The sequence below is a fragment of the Trichosurus vulpecula genome, chromosome 6, assembly GCF_011100635.1.
Source record: "Trichosurus vulpecula isolate mTriVul1 chromosome 6, mTriVul1.pri, whole genome shotgun sequence".
In the NCBI taxonomy this organism is placed as follows: Eukaryota; Metazoa; Chordata; class Mammalia; order Diprotodontia; family Phalangeridae; genus Trichosurus; species Trichosurus vulpecula.
The window spans coordinates 165,561,137-165,585,914 of record NC_050578.1 but is presented as its reverse complement, the minus strand read 5'-3'; positions in this window follow the sequence as shown (position 1 = coordinate 165,585,914).

Below are 24,778 nucleotides of genomic sequence, written 5' to 3'. Positions count from 1 at the left end.
GAAGTTCCAGACCCATACTGGGACACCCCTAGATCCATACTGGGGCACTGAAATGGGAACAGGTGCCATCTGGCAACTACCCAATCCTGGATTGCAGGTCCAGGGCAGAGGGAGAAAAGGGGACCTGTGCATAGAGTGGGAGTGATGGTGGTTTTGCTTTTTCCAAGTAGCCCTGGTAGTATGCTTTAGAAGACAGCTGCAGCAGTGGGGTAGTTCAGACTCCAGGCTCAGAGCAGGGTCTCACTTCTGGAATCTAGTCCAGCCTAAGCAAGCACCCTAGCACACCCAGGATGGCCTGCTGGCACAGATTCTTTAATGTGCTTTTAAAAGAAAGCAACTTTAAAGGGGTCAACAATCTTCTTTAATTACATTCACTAGTTTAGGGGAAAAGTCAGCCCCCTGAACATCAGAGAAAATATAGGCAGAGAAAATACAAACAGAGAAATTAGACCAACAGACAGGGCTCTGATTGCCTGAATCAAAGCAATATTGCTATACGCTTTACATGCACCACTGGATCGAGAGAGGCTTTACATCTGAGCAGTTGGGGGGTCTGAATATACAGTTTACTCAGTCTTGGCCAGGGAATCACAAGGTCCTTCTTATAAGCCAACCCCCAAATCAAAATACCAACTCACAGTATATATACACTTTTGGCTAATAGACTCAGAGCCAGAAAGCATCACAAGCCTTGTGACTCCGCCTAATTAGCTTTTGTACCAAAAGGTGTGAAAGTCATCCTACAAGCAAGCTTCCCCTAAGCAAGCTTTCCTTAATAGGTTCCACATAATGCCTATTAATGCACAGATCTTCATACCCCATTAACATTACACGGAAAAATAGCCAAGGCAGGACACCTACGCCAAAAAGGAGCCTTTGGTTCTTCCAATTTGAACCAACAGAGCTTTCTAACTGGGTAATAGGGAGTGGAGTCTAATGGTAGTAGGCTCTGATACAGATCCAAACCTAGGTCATGAACTTGCAGAGCTCAGACCAGGGGGCCAGCAGTCAGATTTTTCCTTGGATCAGACCACTTTGAGAACACTGAAAGCTTGCAAGTCCCCAGGCTGTCCCTGAAATCCTGGAGTAACACAATGCCCAATATCCCAAGAGAGCAGCAACAGGGGTATTTAGCATATGTATATGTATATATCTGTGTGTATATACACGTATATATGTGTGTATATAGGTATGTCTCTCTACACACATGCATATATACATATACACATACACATATATATATGTGTATATATATACACATACATATATACATATGTGTGTATATATACATATATACATATACCTACACATACATACATCTTCCTGGCATTCTGGGTGAATCTATGCCTAAGCTTTGCTTATAGGTCTTTTGGAGGCATTATCTTCTTGATTTGTGTTATGAACTTCTCTGGCACCATAAATAGCTTTTTATGGTGGGATTCACTTTTGTTTGTTCATCCTCCCAGATTACTTTCTGCCTTTGGCCTTGATGTTAGTCCTATCAGGGGTCACAAAGTGAGTACCATTACACAAAGCCTGAGAGTGGTTCTATTATGTTTTGATGATCTTAAAAAAAGAATTTAAAGAGAAAGGAAGAGGAATACAGTGTTGGAGGAGGGGGGAGAAGGGAAAGAAAGGATTGGGAAAATTATCTCCATCATGAGGGTACACAAATAGATATTTATACAAACAAGGAGGAGGGAGTAGGAGAAGTGGCTGACACTTGAACCTTACTCTTATCTAAACTGGTCAAAAGAGGGAATGATACATGCAGAAATATTTCATTCAATAGGAAAATAGGAAGGAAAGGGGAAAAGAGAGGGAAAGGAAATTAGAGAGAGAGCAGATTAAGGGAGGGATCAATCCTAGGCAAAACAAACTCTAAAAATGTACAAAAATATTTATATCTATTTTTAGGTGGCAAAGAATGGGGATCTGGGGGAGTCCCATAAACTGGGGAATAAATGAACAAGTTATGGTATATAAATGTGATGGAATACTATCTCTTGTGATGACATGTGATGGAATACTAAACTCTTATCGGCATAATGACCAACCAGGATTCCAGAAGACTAATGATGAAACATGATACTTGCCTCTTAATGGAGAGATGAAGAACTCAGAATGCAGAATTAGACTCTTTTTTTGCATGGTTAATGTGGAAATTTGTTTTGATTGTATATTTTTTAATGTGTTTTGGTTTTCCCATATTCTTAGTTGGGGGGGGTGGTCAGGATGGGAAGGTGAGAATATGGATCTTGGCTGACTTAAACAAAGAAAATATTAAAAACAAAACAAAATATAGGAGAAATGTATAAAAAGTATAATAATTTGGACCTCACAAAACCCTTTTTAGACCTCAAAAAATTTAGTGACCTCCTCCAACCAAATAAGAAAGAGATTAATAGATCTGAGTAGAATTCTAGAAAATTTAGATATGATAGATCTCTAGCAATTACTAAGTGGGAATGAAAAGGTATATATGTATTTTTCAGCTGTGTCTGGCACCTTTTCAAAAATTGACCATGTCCTAGAGCATTAAAATTTCTTAAATAAATGTAAAAAAGCAAAATTATTGAGTATATCCTTTAGGGATCATAATGCAATGAATTATAATAAATAAACAGTCTTGAAAGAAAGGATTCAACTAAAAGGGAGGCTAATCATAGAATCCTAAAAAATGTGAGTCAAAGAACAAATAGAAATGAAAAATATCATCTAAGAAAATGACAACGAAACAATATACTAAAACATTTAGGGGTGCAGCCAAAGCAGTCTTTAGGGGAAAAATGTGTATTTCTAAACATCCTAAAATTAACAAAAAAAAGATCATGTTGCTGAATTTAGCATACAAGTAAAAAAATCTAGAAAGCAATGAATCAAAACACTCCAGTGAGACATACAAAAAAGAAAATTCTGAAAATCAAAGAATTCAACAAAACTGAAAACCAAAATCTCATTTAATTGATATGTAAAACTAGGATCTAAATTTCTGAAAAGATAAATCATTAATTAATTTGATAAATAGAAGAAAGTCAAATTGCCAAAATAAAAAAAATGATAAAGGGAAATTTCACAATAAATGAAAAGGATATAAAAGAAATTATTACCATCCATTTTGCTTAATTACATACCAACAAAATAAATAACTTAAATGAAATGAATAAACATTTACAAAAACATAAAATACCCACATTAACAGAACAAGAAATAGAGAATTTAAATAAAAAATTTTTTGATCTTATTAAATAATAATTAAATAAAATTTTAGAATGTTAAATCAAAAATCTTATATCTCAAAAGAAGAAATTGAATTAGCCATAAAGAAACTCTTCCCCACCTCCCCCCCCCAAATCCCAAGACCAGATTATTTACAAGGGAATTATTTCAAACATTAGAAGAAAACTATCTTCAACACTATTTAAATTTTTTTTGTAAAGATAAGGAAAGTTTTTATCAGCTCTTATGGATTCAATCATCTCTATGCTTCTGATTCTCAGATCTACTTATCCAGTCCTAACCTTTCTGCTTGCCTCCAGTCTCACATCTACAACTGCCTACTGGACATCTTGAACGGGATGTCCTATAAACATCTCAAACTCAACATGCCCCAAACTGAGCTTATTATCTTTCCCACAAAACATTCCCTTTTTTGAAACATTCTAAACTGTCCTATTATTGTTAAGCACACCACCATCCTCTCAGTTACCCAGGCTTATAACGTCTGTTTGGCATTCAAAGCCCTTTATTAATGACTTCGCCTCACCCCCAACACACTTCCAGTCTTGTTACTCCTTATCTCCCTCTCTCTCTCTTACACTGGACAATCCAGTGATGCTGACCTCCTTGCTATTCCTCACACAAGTCACACCAGATATTTTCCTTGGCTTTGTCCAATGCCCAGAATGCTCTCTTTCTGTCCTCTTCTTCTCTCTCTTGCTTCTTTGGCTTTCTTCAATTCACAGCTAAAACCCCACTTTTTACGGGAAACTTTTCCTAAACTCCTTTAATTCTAGTGCCTTTCCCCTATTGATTATTTCCAATTTATCCAGTATATAATTTATACATACCTAAGTGTTTGCGTGTTGTCTCCCCCATTAGACTGAGCTCCTTAAGAGCAGGGACTGTATTTTTTGCCTTTCTTTGTATCCAGCACTTAGTTCAGTTCTTAGCACATGGTAGATATTTTATACATAGTTGCTAACTGATTGATTTCTTCCAAAGTCTAAACTAAGGAGAGATAAAACAGAGAAAGAAATCTATAGACTGATACCTTGAATGAATGTCAATGCAAAAATCTTGAATAAAATATTAGTCAGGAGGCTACAGCAACATATTAAGAAGATTATATGACATGATCAGATTGGGTTTATATCAGGAATATAGGATTGGTTCAATATTAGGAAAAATAGAAGCATACTATGCTATGTTAGTAATGAAATAAATAAAAGTCACATAGTTATATCAATAGATTCAGAAAAAGATTTTTGTCAAAACCCAATACCCATTTATACTAAAAGCATTAAGAAATATTGGAACAAATGGATCTTTCTTTAATATGATAAACAGTATTTAACTAAAACCAAGAATTGGCATTATTCATAGTGGAGAAATACTAGAGTTTTTTTCAACAATATTGATGGTAAGCATGGATGTTTATTGGCACCATTGTTTTTTGACATAGTTATAGAAATGCTAGCCATAGTTATTTGATATGAAAAATTATTTGAGGGAGTAAGCATGGGCAAGGAAGATATAAAATCATTGTTTTTTGCAGTTGATATGATGTCATAGAGAATTCTAAAGACTTAATTAAAATTATTTGAAATCATTATTAACTTCAGTAAAGTAATAGGACTCATGCTTACAAAACACTTCTGTATATTACCACCAAATCCCAGCAGGAAGTGATGGAAAAAATTCCATCCAAATAACTACAGAATGTATAAAATATCTGAGATTACACTTACCAAGACACTCACAGGAATTATATCATTATAACTATAAAATATTTTTATAGAACTAAAGGAAGACAAGTAATTATAGATTAATTTATTATGTTTGGGCCTTGCTAACATAATAAAAATGACAATAAGACCTAATTAAATTTACAGATTCAGTGCCATTTTAATCAAACTACCAAAGTATTACTTTGTAGAAGTAGGCAAAATAATGACAAAATTCATGTAGAGGAGCAAAAGTTCAAAATTCTCAAGGGAAAAAAAGAAAAAAAAAGGAGGAAGGAAAGGGGCCTAACAGTACCACTTCTCAAACTATTATACAGAGTAATAATTATCAAAACTATTTGTTACTAGTTAAAAAAAATATCAAGGGCAGCTAAGTGGTACAGTGGATAGAGTACTAGAGTCAGGAAAATTCATTTTCCTGAGTTCAAATCCAGCTTCAGGCACTTACTAGCTGTGTGACCCTGGGCAAGTCATTTCACCTGGGTTGCCTCAGTTCCTCATCTGTAAAATGAACTAGAGAAGGAAATGGCAATCCACTCCAGTATCTTTGCCAAGAAAACCCCAAATGAGGTCACAAAAAGTCAGGCACATAAACAACAACAAAAATATATCAAAGTCATCAAGGGAACAAATAACTTCTATAAAACCCGGAAGTAATTGAGTATTGCACAGTCTTTAAAAAAGCATACCAACTATTGGGGCAAAGAACTCATTATTCAATGTCAACTGCCAGGAAAATTGGAATTCTGTCTGGCAGAAATTAGGCTGAGTACAACATCTTACCATAGAAAACAATAAGCTGCAAATGTATATATGATTAATATATAAATCATTCATATACTAATTAGAGGAGAAGGGAAGGGTATACCTTTCACGTTTATGGAGAGATGGAAAGCCTGACCAAACACATATATAAAATGGACAATTGTGATTACAGAAAGTTTTAAAGTTTTTGCACAGACAAAATCAATGTAATTAGTAGGGCAATTAGAAGGCTCTCAGAAAACTGGGGAAAAAAAATCTTTTTTAGCAAATTTCTCTAATAGCGGTCTGATATCCAAGATACAGAGGGAAATTATATAAGTATAAGAATAAGAGCCATTCCCCAAAAGATAAATTCTTAGAAGTGTTATTGGTGGGTCAAAGAGTATGCATAATATAATGACTATGCAAAATACTTTCTAGAACAGTTGGACAAATTCAAACTCCATCAACAATTCATTAGTGTACCCGTCCTTCCACAAACATTCCAACAATTTCTATTTTTCACTTTTGTAATATTTGCCAATCTCGTAGACATGAGGTAGAACCTCAAAGTTGTTTTGATTTGTATTTCTCTTATTTGTGATTGGGAGTATTTTTATCACATAGTTGTTGATAGCTTATTTTTCCTTTTTTAAACACTGCCTGGCCATATAGTTTGACCTTTACATATATTTTCTCATTTGAACCTCACAACAACCATATGAAGTAGGTTCTTTGGGTATTATAAAAGCCCCCAAACCACACTGACTTATATTCCTAAAATTTCTTTCAGCCTTAAGTTCCCTGCAGTATCACTTCAGGGAAAACAAGAAAGTAGGTGTAATGTTTGTGAAGTTCTGATGCCTCACTTCCTGTTTTGACGTCAACACTTCAGTCTAAACTCACAAATAACTCTTCCAGCACCCCACCCCTTGTCTGACACCCCAACCCACACGTATATAACACAATTCATTTAGCACCAAAAAGAATTCAGGCCAGGGACAAAAATAATTGAAGGGAATCATGTTTGCTAGGATCCAGAACAATGCCCCCTCAGGCATCTCTGAACTGGATTAGATTTCTCAAGGTTACTCCAGGAGTCACTATGCTTCTGGGCCTAACCTAGGCTACAGCAATAGGAATCAGAGTTTCCTTAAGGCTTCAAATTTTAGGAGCATCAAATAGCTACTGATTTTCATTTTATTATTTTCTGGAATGAGAATGACCATGATTTTTTATATTTTCTGAATTAATAATAGCTCTCACTGTTTTAGTCCTTTCCAGCTCGTGAAGGACTTAAAATGTTTTTAAGTCTACCTTCCTTTTATCCAATTTTTTCCAAGCAGATACTCTTTTGTGGTCTTGGAGTCTTGTTTCATATCTTTTGAAAGGGAAATGGCTTCATCACAATCTTTACATTTTAAGCCATTCCCAGGCTCTTCAGAGAATGTTTTTTAAAACCAGGGCAACTATTTTTGGCAATATTCTTCTTAAACTATTCATTCCTACTCCTTCCTGATACCATTTCATTTAGGTCCTCTGTTTTCTTTAGAATTGGCAACTTTTCTACTTTTTAAAATGGATACATATTATCACTGAGATTTTCAGTTCTCTTTTAGATCATTAGCCTTCCAACATTCATTTAGACATTTTCTTGGACCTGTATTCTTGGCCTTTTATTCCACTTTAAATTTCAGAATCAGAATAGCTAAATCAGCTTGAATCAATTTTGCAATTAAAATGTCATATGGAATAAACTCCTTTAGGTCAGGTACTGTCTTTCGCCTCTTTTTGTATCCCCAGTGCTTAGTGTGGCACCTGGCACCTAGTAAGCTCTTAATAAATGTTTATTGATTGATTGATTGGAATAGAAAATTATGTAGTGAACTTGAAGGAAAAAGCAATATTAGAATATGAAACATAACATTATAGCAGGTTAGGGCACTTTTGCTAATGACAAATGGATTGAAAAGAGGTTAGTAGAAAACCACTTGACTATGCCATTAACATAGGAGAATTCTATGCTAGTATTTCTTTGGTCTTGATATCTAGGAACAAAAATTGTGGCTCTCGGGATAGGATCATATTGGTGTTCATGGCACTTGGATCTATCAGTTAGCATTAATTCAGGTTTGGTCCTTTGCTGGTTTTTACTTGTATTTTTCTTCTTATCCCTTCCATTTCTTGGAAACTGAAGTGGAACTACTTTTATAAAGTAGGCAATAGTAATGATTTTAAAGACTGAATGCTCACATTGGTTTCTGAATTTGAACCGGCTTCTCCAAACTGGAATAGCAGGAAGATCTGGATTTCAGTGAATTCTTCACTTTTTCACTATCCTGGGGAAATACGGCATGTTCACAGACACAAGACATACACAAAATAAATTCACGGTGTTTTGGGGGAAGGGACACCAACAGCTCAAGGAATCAGGAAGAGTCTCTTGAAAGAGGAGGAGAGAATAGGGAATGATTCTGAGGTGATTTGCCTTCCTTATCCACTAATAATAGTGTGTTAGTGCCATTCCCCTGCTAAGGAGCTTCTGTTGTTCCTTAGGACAAAATACAAACAAATGCTTGGCATTTAAAAACTTGGTCTGTCTTTCTGAAGTTATTACATATTACTCTCCCTCACATACTCTGTACTCCAGCCATTCTGGCCAACTTGCTGTTTCTCACATTCTGCATTCCATTTCCTACCTCCATGCTTTTGTCCAGACTTCCCCCATGCCTGAAATACTCTCCCTAGGTGTTCCCAGGTAGGTAGGGAGCACAGTAGATAGAGTGGTGGGCCTGGAATCAGGAAGACCTGAGATAAATCCAGCCTGAGACACTTACTAGTGTGACTCTGGGCAAGTCACTTGACCTCTGTTTGCCTCCATTTCCTCACCTGTAAAATGGGGATAATAATAGCATCTATCTCCCAGGGCTGTGAGGACAAAATTAGATAGTATTTGTGAAAGACTTAGTACAATGCCTGGCACATAGTAGGCACTATATAAATACCAGCTATTATTACTCTTATCCCTTCCCACTTCCATGTCTTGGAACCCCCAACTCCTTTACAATGAAGTGGTACACTGGTTGCCTCTACCTTCTCATATCCCACTTGCTCTTCATCCCCTTGCAATTTAGCTTCCATACCTACCATTTGATGGAAACTGCTTTCTTCAAATTCACCAATGATTTCTTTATTTACAAGTTCAATGACCTTTTTTTAGTTTTTATTCTTCTTGATTTCCCTGTAGTAGAGTACAAGGGAAAGGACACTGGAGATGGAGGAGCTGGGTTCAAATTCCAACCTAATATTTGTGTGACTTTGGGCAAGTCACTTAACCTCCATGGGCCTCAGTTTTCTTCTCTGTAAAATAAGGGTGATAGGTTTAGAAGAACTGTGATGTCTTTTTCATCTCTAGAGCTACAATCATCCAAATTCCAGCTTCTATGGGAGAAAGGAGAGGGAGAAGAGAGGAATTTAACCAAATAAGGAGGAGGAACTTATACGCAAGACTTAGAAGTATTTGAATTAGTAAAGTAGGTCATAGACTGAATTTGGGGAGGAGAAATTAGGCAAAATTTGGGAGAAATTGAAGAAAATTTGAAGGAGAATAATCCCTATGTCCAGATCTTATTGGACCAGCTCCTATTTCAAGGTTTTAAGAGATTCAAGATCAAGGATAATCAAGGAAGATATAAAAGGGAAAAGGGGGATTAGAGAGAAGAACTTAATTAGGGAAGTCCATGAAGCACAAAGGTAAGGTAGCTGTCAAGACAAGAAAGGGCAAGGGAAATAAAAGGCTAAGTGGAAAACGCCAAAGGTCAAATCAATTGATAGAGCAGATTAATTTGTGGGATAAATTGGCTGAAAAATATTTTAATATTTTAAAATTAAGAATTGCTTGTAAAAGTTTTTAACAAGTGCTTAGGGCTGAGGTATTCAAAGAAACAAGAATAAAAATCTCAAAGGGAAATGATGCAGTGACTTCCATTGGAGGATGTAATATTTGTATTTTTACCATAGTTGAAGGGCTATTATCTAAGTAGGCTGATTTCCCTCCTGGAGGATGTGTTGAAGGAACTAAAAGAATGCCTTTATATACTTGATCTATCAATTAACACATATTAAGCACTTACTATGTGCCAGGCATTATGCCCAATGCTGGAGGTAAAAGACAGCTCCTACCCCAAAGGAGCCCACAATCTAATGGGGGAGACAATATGCAAACAAGTAGATACCAAAAAAGCTATGTAGATATTAAAAGAGGTAAGGCACTAGAATTAAGAGGGCTTGGGAAAGGCTTCCGGTAGAAAATGAGATTTTTAGTTGGAACTTAGAGGAAGCCAGGGAACTTAGTGGGTAGAATTGAGGAGAGAGAACATTCCGGCATGGGGGATATTCAGTAAAACTGTCTGGTATAGAAAAATGAAGTGTTTGTTCATGGAACAGCCAGGAGCCCAGTGTCACCGGATCAAAGAGTTGAGGAGTAAGGTATGAGAAGACTGGCTAGGTAGGAGGGACTAAAGTATGAAGGGCTTTGAATGCCAAACAGAGGATTTTATATTTGATCCTGGAGGCCATAGGAGCCACTTGAGTATATTGAGTAATGGGTGGTAGTGAGATAGTAGGACGTGCACTTCAAGGAAAATCACTTTGGTGACTCAATGGAGCAGAGATTGGAGTTGTTAAGTTGTTAGAGAGGCTTGAAAGGGCCAGGGTTTTGCAATGCATCCCGGGCCATCTCCAGTCATCCCGGTGAATATCAGGCCATTGGACCCAGATGGCTCAGAGGAGAAAGTGAGGCTGGTGACCTTGCACAGTCCTCCCTCACTCAAATCAAAGTCAACTGCAAGTCTTGTCATCATTTCCCTGATGTTCTGGTTCTCTTCGAGAATGAAGGACAAAACACAATTTTCTTTCAGCATCTTCAAAACATAATGAAACCATCTTGATGTCTTCTGTCTCATCTGACCATCTCAATGACAACAAGCTTTTGACACAATACAATACTCATTTTTGTTAAAAACAAAAGCAAACAAAACTAGAAAACATAGGAATAAATGGACCTTTCCTTGACATGATGAATATCTCAAACCGAGAGCCAGCATTATATGTAATAGGAATGAATTATAATCTTTCCCAATAAGATTGGGTTGAAATGAGGATGCCCATTGTCACCATTTGTTTGACATAATAATAAAATGTTAGCTTTAGCAATAAGATGAAATTGCAGGAATAAGTGTAGGTAAAGAAGAAAAAAAATCACTTTTTTCGGATAACATCATGGTATGTTTAAAGTCCTCTAGAGAATTATTCAAACTAATTGAAACAATTAATAACTTTAGCAAAGTTGTGGGATATAAAATAAATGCATACAACTCATCAGCATTCCTGTATAATATCAATAACACATAGCAGAAAGAGATAGCAAGAGAGATTCTATTTAAGACAACTCTAGAATGTATAAAATACTTGGGGGTCTATCTACCTAGGTAACACAAGAATTATATAGATACAACCACAAAACACTGTTTGCAGAAATAAAGACACCTAAATAACCAGAGAAGTATTAATTGCTCATAGGTAGGCAAAGTTAATATAGTAAGAATGACAATATTATCTAAATTAATTCACTTATTTAGTGCCATGCCAATCAAACTACCAAAGGATTATTTTATAGAATAAGAAAAAGTAATACCAAAATGTGAATAGTGTTACAAACAATCAAGAATATAAAGAGAAATAATGAATAAAAATGAGAAAAAAGAGGATCTAGCCATACCAGATTTCAAACAAAGCAGTAATTTGCAAAACAATTTGCCACTGGTTAAAAAGTGGAGAGCTCAATTGGTGGAATAGATTAGGTATAGGACGTAGAGAAACAAATATTTTTTAGTAGCCTAGTATTTGATAAGCACAAAGATCCCAGCTACTGGTATAAGAACTCACTATATGATTAAAAAAATCTGCTGGGAAAATTGAAACTACAAATAGAAGAGATTAGGTTTAGATAAACACATCACACTTTATACTTAGCTAATCCCCAAATGGATTAGTGACATACACACACACACACACACACACACACACACACACACACACACACACACACATATATATATACATACTATATATATAGAGAGAGTCACATCATAAACAAATTAGAGAAACAAGGAAGAAATTGCCTATCAGATTTATGGATAGAGGAAGAGTTTATGACCAAAGAAAGGATAAAGAGGGTCACAGGAGATAAAATGGATATTTTTTGATTATATAAAATTTTAAGTTTTTGTACAAACAAAACAATGCAGCTGAGATTATAAGGGAAAAACAACTGAGTGGGGGAAAAAGTCTTTGCAGCAAATTTATCTGTTAAAAGTCTCATTTCCAAGATAAATAACGAACAGGTTCAAATTTATAGGAATAAGAAACATTCCCCAATTGATAAATGGTCTAAGGATATGAACAGGCAATTCTCAAGGGAAGTAACCAAGGCTATCAATAGCCATGTGGAAAAATAACCCAAATCACTAATAATTAGAAAAATGAAAATTAAAACATTTCTGAGCTTCTATTATACCAATTGGATTGGGAAATATGCAAAGGAAAAAGAAAGAAAATGACAAATGTTTGAGGTAGTGTGGGAAAGTAGGTACATCTTTTCTGGTGGTGGGGCTATGCATGAGTCCAACCGTTCTGGAAAGTTCTTTGGAATTATGCATAAAAAGTAACTGTGCAGTGCACATTACTAGGACTATATCCCAAAGAGCTCAAAGAAAGAAGTCCTATATGCATAAACATATATATATTATATATATATATAATAGCTCTTTTTATGGTGGCAAAAAACTGCAAAACGTATGTCTATCGGTTGGGGAATGGCTGAACAAACCATTGCATATAAATGTAATGGAATACTATTTTGCAATAAGAAATGGTGAAAATAATAATTTCAAAGAAATATAGAAAGATTTGTATAAACCAGAGTGAACTGAGCAGAACCAGAAGAACAAATTATACAATAACATCAAAATTATAAAAGTGAACAATCTTAAAGACTTTTGAACTCTGATCAACTAAATGATTAACCATGATTCAAGAGGACTAATAAAGAACCGTATCCACTTCATGACAGAGAGATGATGCAAAATAAGAAATGAAATTTTGGATGTCGCCAATGTGGGAATATATTTTACTTGGCTCTATTTATGTGATCCAGGAGTCCCATCCTTCCTCCCTCCCTCCCTTCCTTCCTTCTAAAAAGATTAGGGCAGTACCTGATTGGCAAATGGTGAGCATGAAAGACTTCATGTTGTTGAATGACAGATTGAAATCCAGGGTGTGTTTGTGCAGATCATATGGGCTTGCTATTGGATTGGACCACCAATTAGGACTGGCATTAATGAGATGGAAGCAAGAGATCCTGGGAGAATTCCAGTAACTGTGGACTCAGATAAGGACCCAGACTAGAGTGTGACCTCTTTCTCTCTCTCTCTCTCTCTCTCCCCCTCCCTCCCTCCTTCCTTCCTTCCTTCCTTCCTTCCTTCCTTCCTTCCTTCCTTCCTTCCTTCCTTCCTTCCTTCCTTCCTTCCTTCCTTCCTTCTTTCCCTCTCTCCCTCCTTTCCTTCCTTCCTTCCTTCCTTCCTTCCTTCCTTCCTTCCTTCTTTTGTTTCTTCCTTTCTTCCTTCCTTCCTTCCTTTCTTCCTTCTCCCCTACTCTACCCCCTCCCTCTCTTTATGTTTCAGGTGGGTAGGGAACGTGGGAGGAAAAATAATGCTTGGTAATCAAAAAAAATTTAAATTATAATTTTTTAAAAGAAAAACTTTCTAATTATTAGATCTATCCCACAATAGAAAGACTTGCCTAGAGAGGTTATGGCTTTCCCCTCCTGGGAGATTGTCAGACAGAGGGCCATATGATCACTTGGGCACTTTATAGCGTATATTCCTTTGGTGTATGGGTTCAACTAGGTGGGTGCTCAGATCCTTTCCAACTGTCAAATTCAGTTATTCTTTGGTTGCTTCATTTTTGTCTTTATATCTACATTGCCTAGTATAGTACCTTGCACACAGTAGGTACTTAATAAATGTGTTTTGAATTGAAATTTAATTGTAAAAAAATTGATTTTTTTCATTTTTTTTTTCTACAAACATCAGCATCAAGATAATAGCAGAGAGAGTATGACAAAGAAAACTGCAGAACAAAAAGATTAGGGCAGAACCTGATTGGCAAATGATGAGCATGAAAGACTTCATGCTTGTTGAATGGCAGATTGAAATCCAGTGTGTGTTCATGCAGATCGTATGGGCTTGCTATTGGATTGGACCACCAATTAGGACTGGCATTAATGAGATGGAAGCAAGAGATCCTGGGAGATTTCCAGTAATTGTAGACTCAGATAAGGACCCAGACTAGAGTGTGACCTCTCTCTCTCTCTCTCTCTCTCTCTCTCTCTCTCTCTCTCTCTCTCTCTCTTCTAGTGATGAAAGAAATAAACAACTAGGAATCACAGAATAGTCAGGAAGTAGGGGAAAATAGGATTATGTAAGAGCAGATGAACAAATGTTTGAATGATCAGTCAAAAAATAGAGTTTAGATGGATAACTTGTATTTGGTGCAGTTGAGTGACAAGTGTAGGAAAGAGGCTTTAACAAAATAATGAGTATAGTGAAAGATTGTGGGTTTGTTTGTTTATTTTGATGTTGACTTGTGATTTTATGGGGAAGTCCTGGTATGTAAAATCTCTTTCCTTGATGCAGATAGTTTTAGAGAATTACCTGGGGATGAGATATTGAGAGAATGGCCCACATAGCCAGTATGTTTTGAAGGCAGGATTTGAACCCAAAGTCTTTCTGATTGTAAGGCTGGCCCCCTAGATTCTATGACATCTCTTGAATTAAATTTTCTCTGATTAAGTCAAGTGATAACAGAGAAACTTTGTTTCTGATCGTTATAGAGAAATTGGTCCAACCAGGCACTTTAAGAATCATTCTGCAAAGGCCCTGTTAAGGTGATGATGAAAGAACTGCTTTACCACCCACAATTTCATTAAGAACCCAGAAGAATGACTTTGAGTGACTAAGTCATTTTGACTATTAAAAATACACAAATTAAAAATGAAGGTCATATGAAGAAAGATGTTATCTGCACCCAGAGAAAGGAACTGATAAATATAGAATAATTTTATATAATACATATATGTACATGTCTATATGGACATACATGTATATATACATGCATACATTTTATATATCTATGTGTATATATGGATATATAGATACATAAATGTAATATATATATATATATATATATATATATATATAATATCCATTTCTAGGGTGGGATGGGGGAGAGAAGAAAAAAGGACAAAAAAAGAAATTAACCTGACAATGTTGTTATATGTTTGGAGAGAATAGCAAGTTGTAAATGGTAGATTTGTAGTTTCATGAGCAGTTATCTTTTTTGTTGTACTATGTTATGGAAATGCTTGTTTTGTTCCATGAATTGAAAATAAATTAAAAAAATAAAATTAGTAACACAATGGACGGTCAAGTGAAAAAAAAAGAACCCAGAGGAGGGGATACTCAGAACTGAGATCACAGACACAAAGCTGGAAGGAACCTTAGAGGTGAGATACTACAACCCCCTATTTTACAGAGGGGGAAACTGAGTCTCAGAGAGCCTAAGTGATGGCCCAAGGTAACTAGTCAGTCCTAAGTGACAGGAGCAGGATTCCAACCAAGGTTTTCAGATTCTAATTCTGATCTTCCTTGTATTGCCCCAGGCTGGGAACTCCTCTAAGCTAGTGCTGCCTGTGGACTATCCATGCTGGTGCTTGAATGCTATACAGGCTGCCGACTCCCAGGTTTATTTCTGTCAGGCACAGCATGTGAGGGCTTCTCATTTGCATTATTCAGTCGCTAAAGCTTCACAGTTCCAAGGTCTCAAAGGTGTGAATGCCTTGGCTTGGTGGTGCTTTTCCTTGGGAAGCCAGAGTGGGTGTGGGGATTGAGTACAGAGCAGAGGCTGGGACTTTACAGCTTCCTCCCCACTAGGCTGAAATTCACAGGGTTTGCTACTGTGGTTAGTAAAATAATGGAACAAACATGTGGAGAGAACACATGAACTGTCAGAGGAGAATGAAATTATAAGTCGTAAGAGGAGAATTAAATTAAGAGGAGTAAGCATCATGGGTTTATAAAAACAAGTCATGTCAGACAAACTTAATTGCTTTTCATGATAGCATTACAAAATTAGGGGATGGCAGGGTACAATATCCTGGGAGTCGTTGCCTTCACTGGACAGGAAAGGAAGATTATTTCTGAAGCTGGTGAAGCCTTTTGAAATGGTATATATTGAAATCTTACGAAATGAATTCAAATTGGTTTCGCAATGAGCCTAGATGGCTGCTCTGTGACAGGCTGAGGATATGGAAGCCAAAATGATGTTAGACTATACCATGCTAAGCTTCAAAATGTCAGTCATCTAGGGGGTGTGACAGAAACTCAGTTGCTTCAGAGCGATTTAACCATTTTATTAATGATAGTGAAGAATGATCTCATAGTGCTTTTGGTCAAATTCATAGAAGGCTGAGAGCACAGGGAGATACTAAAGCAGAGAATGGGAAAGTGTGGAATAAGACAGTGGAATAAGACAGCATGGTTCAGTGGATAGAGAGCTTCACTTGGAGTTCAATTCCAGTATTCCTAGCTATGTCACCCTGAGTGAGTTGCGCCCAATTTCTTCAAGCCTCAGTTTCCTCACCTATGAAAGGGGATTGATAATATTTGTAGTTTTTATTTTTAGTACCTCACAGGGTTGCCACGAGATGTTCAAATGAGATTATGTTCAGTGCTTTGAAAACTTGAAAGTAAGCTATTATGATTATAATAACATTACCCATGGAACAGAAATAATCTCTTATGCTTGTAGAATACTTTATAGTTTACATATATGATTTTATATAGGAACAATAAAGTTTCTCACTTGTAGAGCAGAGATCTCTCCTCTCATCTCAGATTAATGTAATCAAAGAAGGGCCAGAATGTAATCACAAAATATAAAAGAGGTGTTATAAGGACTTTTCCTACAATTCCACAACAAATGTGTGAATAAATCCTTAACTGACTTGAAAAGGATTATAAGGTCTTGACCACTGGATGAAAGCAACTGATACTACACAGGAAACATTATGTGATTGGTTGAAAGAGTCATTCATGGCATTTGTACCCATCTATGAAAGGAGCAATTAATTCACAGGCATACCAGCTAAAGAAAGGAGACGATAACTCATTGGAACTGTACTAAATAGTGTGGTGTACTGAAAAGAGCACTTAAGTAAGATTTAGAAGAGACCTGGGGTCAAATACTGGGTCTGGTTATTAGTTTTGGGACCACATGGAAATCATTTAACCTCTCTGATTTGCAAAACGGAGATGATGCTAATTTCTGCAGAATTTGCTTTATGGGATCAAGATGAAGACAAAATGAGACAATAAGCCTAAAAGGTGCTAGTTATTATTGGAAGAGTTGTTCAGTCATTATATTCATGTCTGACCCTTCATGACCCCATTTGGGGTTTTCTTGGCAAAGACATTAGAGTGATTTGCCATTTCCTTCTCCAGCTCATTTTACAGATGAGGAAAGTGAAGCAAACAGGGTTAAATGACTTGCCCAGGGTCACACAGCTAGTAAGTGTTTGAGGCCATATTTGAACTCAGAAAGATGAGTCTTTTTGATTCTAGGTCCTACAGTCTATCCACTGCACCATCCAGCTGCCCCCAGGAGTAAAGTAGCTTTAGCCAGATCACTTACCTTCACCAGATAACAATTTCCTTCTCTGTAAAATCGCTAGGTTGGGCTGTCTCAGTGGTGTTAAACTCAAATAGAAGCAGACCCCCATGGGAGCATATTGACTTAGAAAACCACGGATTAATGCTATCTATGTTTTATTGTATTTTTATTCAGTTGAACATTTCCAAAATTACATTTTTTGATACCTCTGGGTTGGATGATCTCATAGATTTCTTCCACTTATGAGATTCTGTGGTTTTAAGTAAATAGGACAAATGTTATTATTCCTTGTATTTCATCAACTCAGATGAGGAAAATGAAATTTAATGAGAATGTGGAAATTGACAGGTTATAGATGGCAAAACTACAATGAAACTCATGTGCCTTTAATCTGAAAATAGTTCTTCCCTACTAGCCATATTGACTCCCAATACATTTTTTAATAGTTTCAACAGTGATTACCTCAGCCCACACTGCCTGAAGATCAGGCAAGTTATATTTTAGCCCTTCCCAAGGGATTTGGGAGCTGGGAGTGTGCAGTCTCTCTTCCATTGACTTCTGCCCTAACAGATAGAGTTTCCTAATTTTAAGGGATCCTTTATATCCCAGTTCCATTTAATCAACAGTCAGATAAGTTTTTCAAAGGAATATTTACTTCAAGGTAAAGCAAGAACAAAAATACAAACCCTCTAACTTCCCAATACCTGGAAGTAGAAACCTCTCAGTGTCTGTGGAGGGGAAGAAGATTAGGTTCATAGCTTAGTTTCTATATAGTTTAGATTCTATATAGCACAGTTCCACCAAGTTCCAAGTCTAAAGTCCCACCCACTCTCTCCCAATTCTGGCTCCCCTGGATTTTCTTTCTGGGTTGGCAGCAATATCTAATTTGGAATTCTTCCTTCAAGGTCACCATGGCTTGATTCAGGGTCTGGAAATTCTACTATCTACACCTGAAAAGGATAAATGAGACAGCCTAAATGAAGCCCCAAGCCCATTTCTGAGAGCCTCTAGGGAGAAGGTGGGAGGAGAAGAAGGTAGCCTTTCCGGTTCAGTTCATGGTGCCCAAGTTGTGAGTGAACAGGATCTTCACTGTTTCTGGACACCTTGGGAAAAGGGAATAAGTGTTCTAGTCTGCTTATTGTAAAGATTCAGTCTCTTCCAGCTAGGCAGTCAGCAGAAAGAGGACATTGCCAGCTACTTGGTCAGGGAATGCAGATGACCTCCATGTTAGGTCATCTGGGCATGTGCAGCAAAGCTGCATTTCATAGTCGTTAAACACAAAAGCTGGAAGGAACCCTGGAGATCATTTAGACTTGCCCCTTCATTTTGCAGATGAAGAAACTGAAACCTAGATATGTTAAGTGACTCAAATTCTAGATACAATTAAATTGGTAAGTAGAAATATTGGAGAAACTTCAGGGAAACAGAAACGGTTTGCCTCTTAAGGCAGTTAATTCCCAATCACTAGAGATCTCCAAGAGAAGGATGAATTTGTTGGAGATATTGTAGGGGGGATTCCTGCACAGGTGTGGATTGGACTAGATGCCCTCTGAGGTCTCTTTAAGCTCTGGTGAAAAACTTTCACTATTTGCAAAGGAGATGCAAAGCCCATGTGGCCTCTAGCCAATACTTGCATCCCAAGCACCTTTGATCCTTGGAATTTCAGTAGGAGAGGATAGTTTTCTTTTGCTCTTTTGTTGGTGTGAGTCTGGCCTTCTGCCAGTTGGCCTGAGCAGCAAGTCTACAGAAATGCATAGTTATCCAGAGAAGTATTGGTGAAATTATACATTTGGAAACCCTGTCCAAGTTGATGTTGCCAACATCCAGTTTTAAAGCTATTATCTTGCAGACACTTCTCATAATGCTAACATTTCTATTAGGATAATACCTAGTTTTGAAAGTCAAGCATTTTTGGAAGATTTTGCTGCATCAATCTTTCTGATTACCATTAGGTGTAAACAGTGTGGTAGCTTCTTTTAGTAGAATGAACATTTCTGTCTCTAATTTGAAGCGAAATAATGCCTGTTCTTGGTTCATTTATAAAATTTATTTGGTTCATTTATAGCATCATAGGAAGAGACCAGTAGGGGTCATCAGCTCTTTTCCCTTGGTTTTCGATGGACTGGTTCAGATACTTAAGTGTAGGGTTGGTTATGAATACAAAACTGAAGTAGGGACAAGAATTGTGGACCAAGTATTTCCTCCAGGACTGTTTGGACGCCATGAAGCACTCCTCCAATATTAATTAAGGCCAGGCCCAACGTGATGTATTTGAACTTTTTACACAGATTACTGGCATGCCACCAGAGGGAATCTGCAAAATCAATCTCAACAATGAGAACAGAAACAGGGAGCTGGTAGAATAGTCACTCAGGCTGTGGAGTAATAATACAATGTGGGGCACAGTGAAGGACTTTACCATGGCTTTCTTCTGTTCTAACAAGGCCAGAATCATTAATCCTACTCTGGGCTCAACTGGAAGACACTTAAGAAAAATGCAGTGATGTCATTTATCAGGGTTACACTACTCTCTGGAGATATAATGAGAAAAATATTTGTAAAGCACTTTGAAAACTTTAAAAAGCTATATAAATGCTATCATCATCAGCAGCAGCATCATCAGTCTCAAAAGTCCAGTGTGCACAGCCAGTGTGAAAGGGTGGGTAGGTGAGAGACACTAGCTAAATTGTAGTTGACAATCTGAGATATTTGGGGATGGATCTATCTAATCTATACTGGCTGTCTACACTGCACGATGCCTAGAGATAAATTTTTCAACCCCCTGCTTTTCTTTGTTTATATAAATGTGGCCAAGCTACTATGCCTTTTCCTTCACAGTCACTGCCTCAAACATCTGTAGGGTTTTAGTTAAAGATTTGTGGCTAGTCTTTGTGGCTCTCCAGCAATAAACTAAATCAATAGAGCAAAGGAATAGCCTCGTGCTCACAGTACTCAAGTTATTCTTCACATCATAGATCTTAGGTTGGAAGGCACAACTTCAGAGGTCACCTAGTTCAACTCGCTCATTTTACGGATGAGGAAACTGAGGCATAAATACATGTATGTACCTCATGTGTCTTACTAGCATCATTTACTAGAGGATTAAGAGTTGACTATAACCTACTAAAAATCTGATTTTACATCTGAGGATTCAGGTGAAGAGAGGTGATGTGGTTTGCCCCAAGTTATCCATGTGGCCAATGAGAGGTAAGATTTGAATTTGGAGTCCTTTGTCTCCCAATCCAAGGCTTTTTCCAGGACCTCACACTATTTTGGAGAGCCTCAGGTATGTTTGAAGAAAGTTCTGTACCTCGAAAAAGTCATCCTCATCCTCTGCCCACCTTTTCTTCTCCCCTCCACCCCCCAGTTTGGTCTTTTTAAAAAGACCATAACAAGCTTTCATTTACTATTTCAACTTCCTTTGATCGTAGTAGAAACAGTTTCAGAATTTTACTGAGAATTTTTATGGCCCTATAGTTCAAGTAAAGAAAAAAAATTACATGATAAGTAGGCTGCAGAAATCATTGAACAAGTTTTTCACAGCTTTTGCAACCCTGATTCTCAATGCCCAGCCTGGAGATGCTTTTCTTCCTGGATCACATGGTGCATGCTTCAGTCTGAATAACATTAAAAATATTTCTCTTAGCAGGATGTGGTGGGGTTGTTTTCTTTTTTAATTTCAAATAACACTACTCCTTGAACTGGGAACAAACAATTCACTTGCAGCCCGGCTCTGCATTTATTTGTAATTTTCACATAAATCAACTTATATGAAAATGTATTCATAATTTGAGCTTTCTCTATAGCGATAAAATGTTTCTGCTTCTCTGGTAGAAAATAGCTTATTATGCAAACAACATTGCCAGTGTTACATTATGCATGGGATTTACCTGGAGAACATCACAAAAGCTTCAGCCAAAAAAAGGGGGAGGGGAGGGGAGAGGAATGAACTCTTCAAATTGACTCCACCATTTGCCTATGATAATTAGCTGCAAATGAGCTAATGTCTGTACTTAAAAACTTCTTTAACATTGCCTTAGTAAAATCATGGGAATGAAAAGAGAAAAGGTTGAACTGGAGGGAGGCCATCTGAACCTGACAAATGGTGCCTTTCAGAATGTCAGCCTGGTGAAAAATGACACCCCGGGCTTTGGAAACTTAGGTCAGTGGCAGTAGGTAATTAACAATTCACTCATTTGTACTTGTGCACTTGATTCAATTTAGGATATTATAAGTTTACATGAATTGGGCTTTAAAAAATGTAAAGCAGTCTGATTGTATAAGATTGATGCTGATGACCCCAACTTCAAATGATGGCATATCCTCATCCTTCATATTTTGAGATGCTGTTGCTGACAGTGTTCTAGCCTGTGTGTGGGAATATGATTACAGGGGGTGGGGAGGGACTTCTGGTAGGACTCATGGGTTCTGTCACTGGGTCCAGGCCAGATACTCAGCAGGGCAGGATTTGACAGGTGTGAGAAAGACTCTTGGCCCCCACCTAACAGCATTTCCTCATTTGGGTGTTGCATGGGGCCAGACATTTCATCAGGAGGGGATGCCAAAATGGGGGAAAGGGCAGAGGAAGGAGATAGGGGAAAGAAGTCATCCACTCCAATGGTTTTCCCTGCCTCAGTCTTATAGCTCACAGGGGCTGTTGCCATTCGTAACTGTCTTCCTTCTACGGCGGCTGGGATGTATGCTGCAAATGAGCCACCACAACTCAGATGGCTGCTCACATGCATTCTGATTTTGTTGTGGCTCTGGCTTCCCAGCAGTTGATACTTTCCCTGAGCAGTCCGAAGTGACTCCACAGCACCCCTTCTAGGGTTCCTCTTTATTCTGCTGATCTTGCCTATGTTCTAGCACATATATGAAGTTTGAGTACCAGGTCTTCTCCTCAAGTGGCCAGCCTGTGCTCATGGACCAGCTACACTACGTAACTTGCTTCTTGGAGATAGTTGGAGATGTAAAGATGAGTGCTAGGTGAGACTGCTCAAGAAGCAGGAGATGTCATCCGGATTTTACATCTCTCTTTGTTCAGGGTGGTTGAGGGGGCTCCAAGAAGCTGTAGCATTTGCAGCGGCCATACCTCAGTAAACAGTCTCAGCAGATGGGCTCAACCAGGTTGAGGGTAACTGATGGGCTTCAAACCATTGAGTTAAGGGAATGTCCACCCCAAGCACGAGAAGACTTCCTGCAGAGGAATGGGCAGATGAGAACAGTTTGTTCCAATGGCCATGAAGACAGTCGAAGCAGGTACTGTATAGTGCTTAGAGCTTGGTCAGAAATCAAAGATACCCAGGTCATCCACTGCATTCTGGGACATTACCAGTTGTCTTGACTTTTGTCCTGTCACTGGACTTTGATGACTCAGAAGAGAGAGTGAGGCTGAAGACTCACTCAAAGTTATGTAACTTTGTAAGTTAAGATATCATATCATGATGTCATTGGTCTTCTTCAAAAATGAAGGACACACAACAACAACAATGTGGGATTGACATTTTCTGGTTAATTAACCGGAAGAGTCCATTTACAATTACTATCAGGGAACTGCTCACTCTAGGTATGGATTCTTCTTAGGACTGACTTCCACTGCTAGTGCCCTTAAGGAACCCCATATTTAATTACCTTTTATATATTGATTCACTTTATAGTTATTCTTCAAATACTTCTATATATCCTTATCTCCACCATTAGAATGTAAAGTTCTTAGGAACAGACATTGTTTCATTCTCGTATTTGTATTCCTAGTGCTTGGCACATAGTAGGCACTTAATGCTTGTTGATTGAATTAAATACTCCTACTGATTCTAATTTGTAGGACATCAACCCCAATCCTTATTAATTTTAATGACTTATATCTGGTAATTATTTCATATTTATCCTGTATATGGCTTGTTTTTACATATTTGTTTGCTTGTTGTTTCCCTCATTAGATTGTAAACTCCTTGAAGGCAGGCATTATCTATTGGTTTTCTTTATATCCTCACCACTTAGCACAGAACCTGGCATATAATAAGTGTTTAATAAACGTTTATTGACTCGCTAACTGACTTGTGTCCTGTTCTTTGTCCAGGTTTCTGTTAGCACAATAATACAATGAGTTTCTGGACCCAGTGGACTATAGAGGTCCTTAGTTTCACACTGGGATGGGGGCATAAACCCCTTCTCCCTTGCTGGCCACCATGTACAGATATAGCAACTCTTTACCACCACATGTAAACTTGAGAATGAGGTACTATGGATTCTTTTCTGAACTACCAGCAAATAGCTAATGAGAACAACACGGTCTCTTTCTTCATGTAGCATAAAAATGGATTTGGAAAAACAATTAATAGACAAATAAAAAATTATATCTAGGTCTCGATTAGTGAGACTAATGAATCCCTTGAAGTAGTTGCATGTATTTGAATTCACAGGATTCAAAATTATAATTATGTAAAATATGGTAATTGGTTCCAGCCCTAAGGAAATATACAGTGCAAATTCAAGTAATGTCACCACTTCACAGGGATTCATTATTCCCATTAACCAGGACCTAGCTGCAAATAACAAAAGACCTAAATAACAATAAAAACAGCAACACAGAGGATGGTGTCATAATGTAATGTACATTAGGAGTCTTACAGCCACCTTATTTTACATGCTGGATCGGAGGTCAAGAAATGTATTTAAATCTCAGCTCTCACACTTATTTTGTATCTGTGGACAAGTCAATCAACCTCTGTTAGCTTCAATCCCCCCAGTTTGAAATAGGGACGATTATAATTACACTACCGTAATCACGGGTTGGTTGCTGGGAAGGTTCTTCGTAAACTTTAAAGTGCTATTTAAAATGTGAGTTATTATTATTTCAAATCTCATGACTTTATACTAAGACTCCCCCTACCTTTTGATTGTTAAGGCTTGAAAATAGTTTAAATCTTGTATATATGGGGTTTAGAGCTGAAAGAAATCATCAAGGTCATTAGGTCCAACCTCATTTCACTAATGAGGAAACTGAGGTCATAAAGGTGGAATGATTTGCCCAAAGTCACAGAGAATAGGTAACAATAAAGCTGGGATTTGGATCCAGGTTTTCTGATTACAAATTCAGGGGGTTTTCTACTGTACTATATTTTCCCATATCACAAAAAGGCTTGATTTGGCTATTTAGGGATAGAATTCACTTAAAAAAATTAGTCAGAAATTAGTTGATTACCTTTCTTTGGATACTGAGTTATCTGGTCCTTCCAATAATGGTGGGCAAGAAATACCCAGGCTCTTCAGATCAC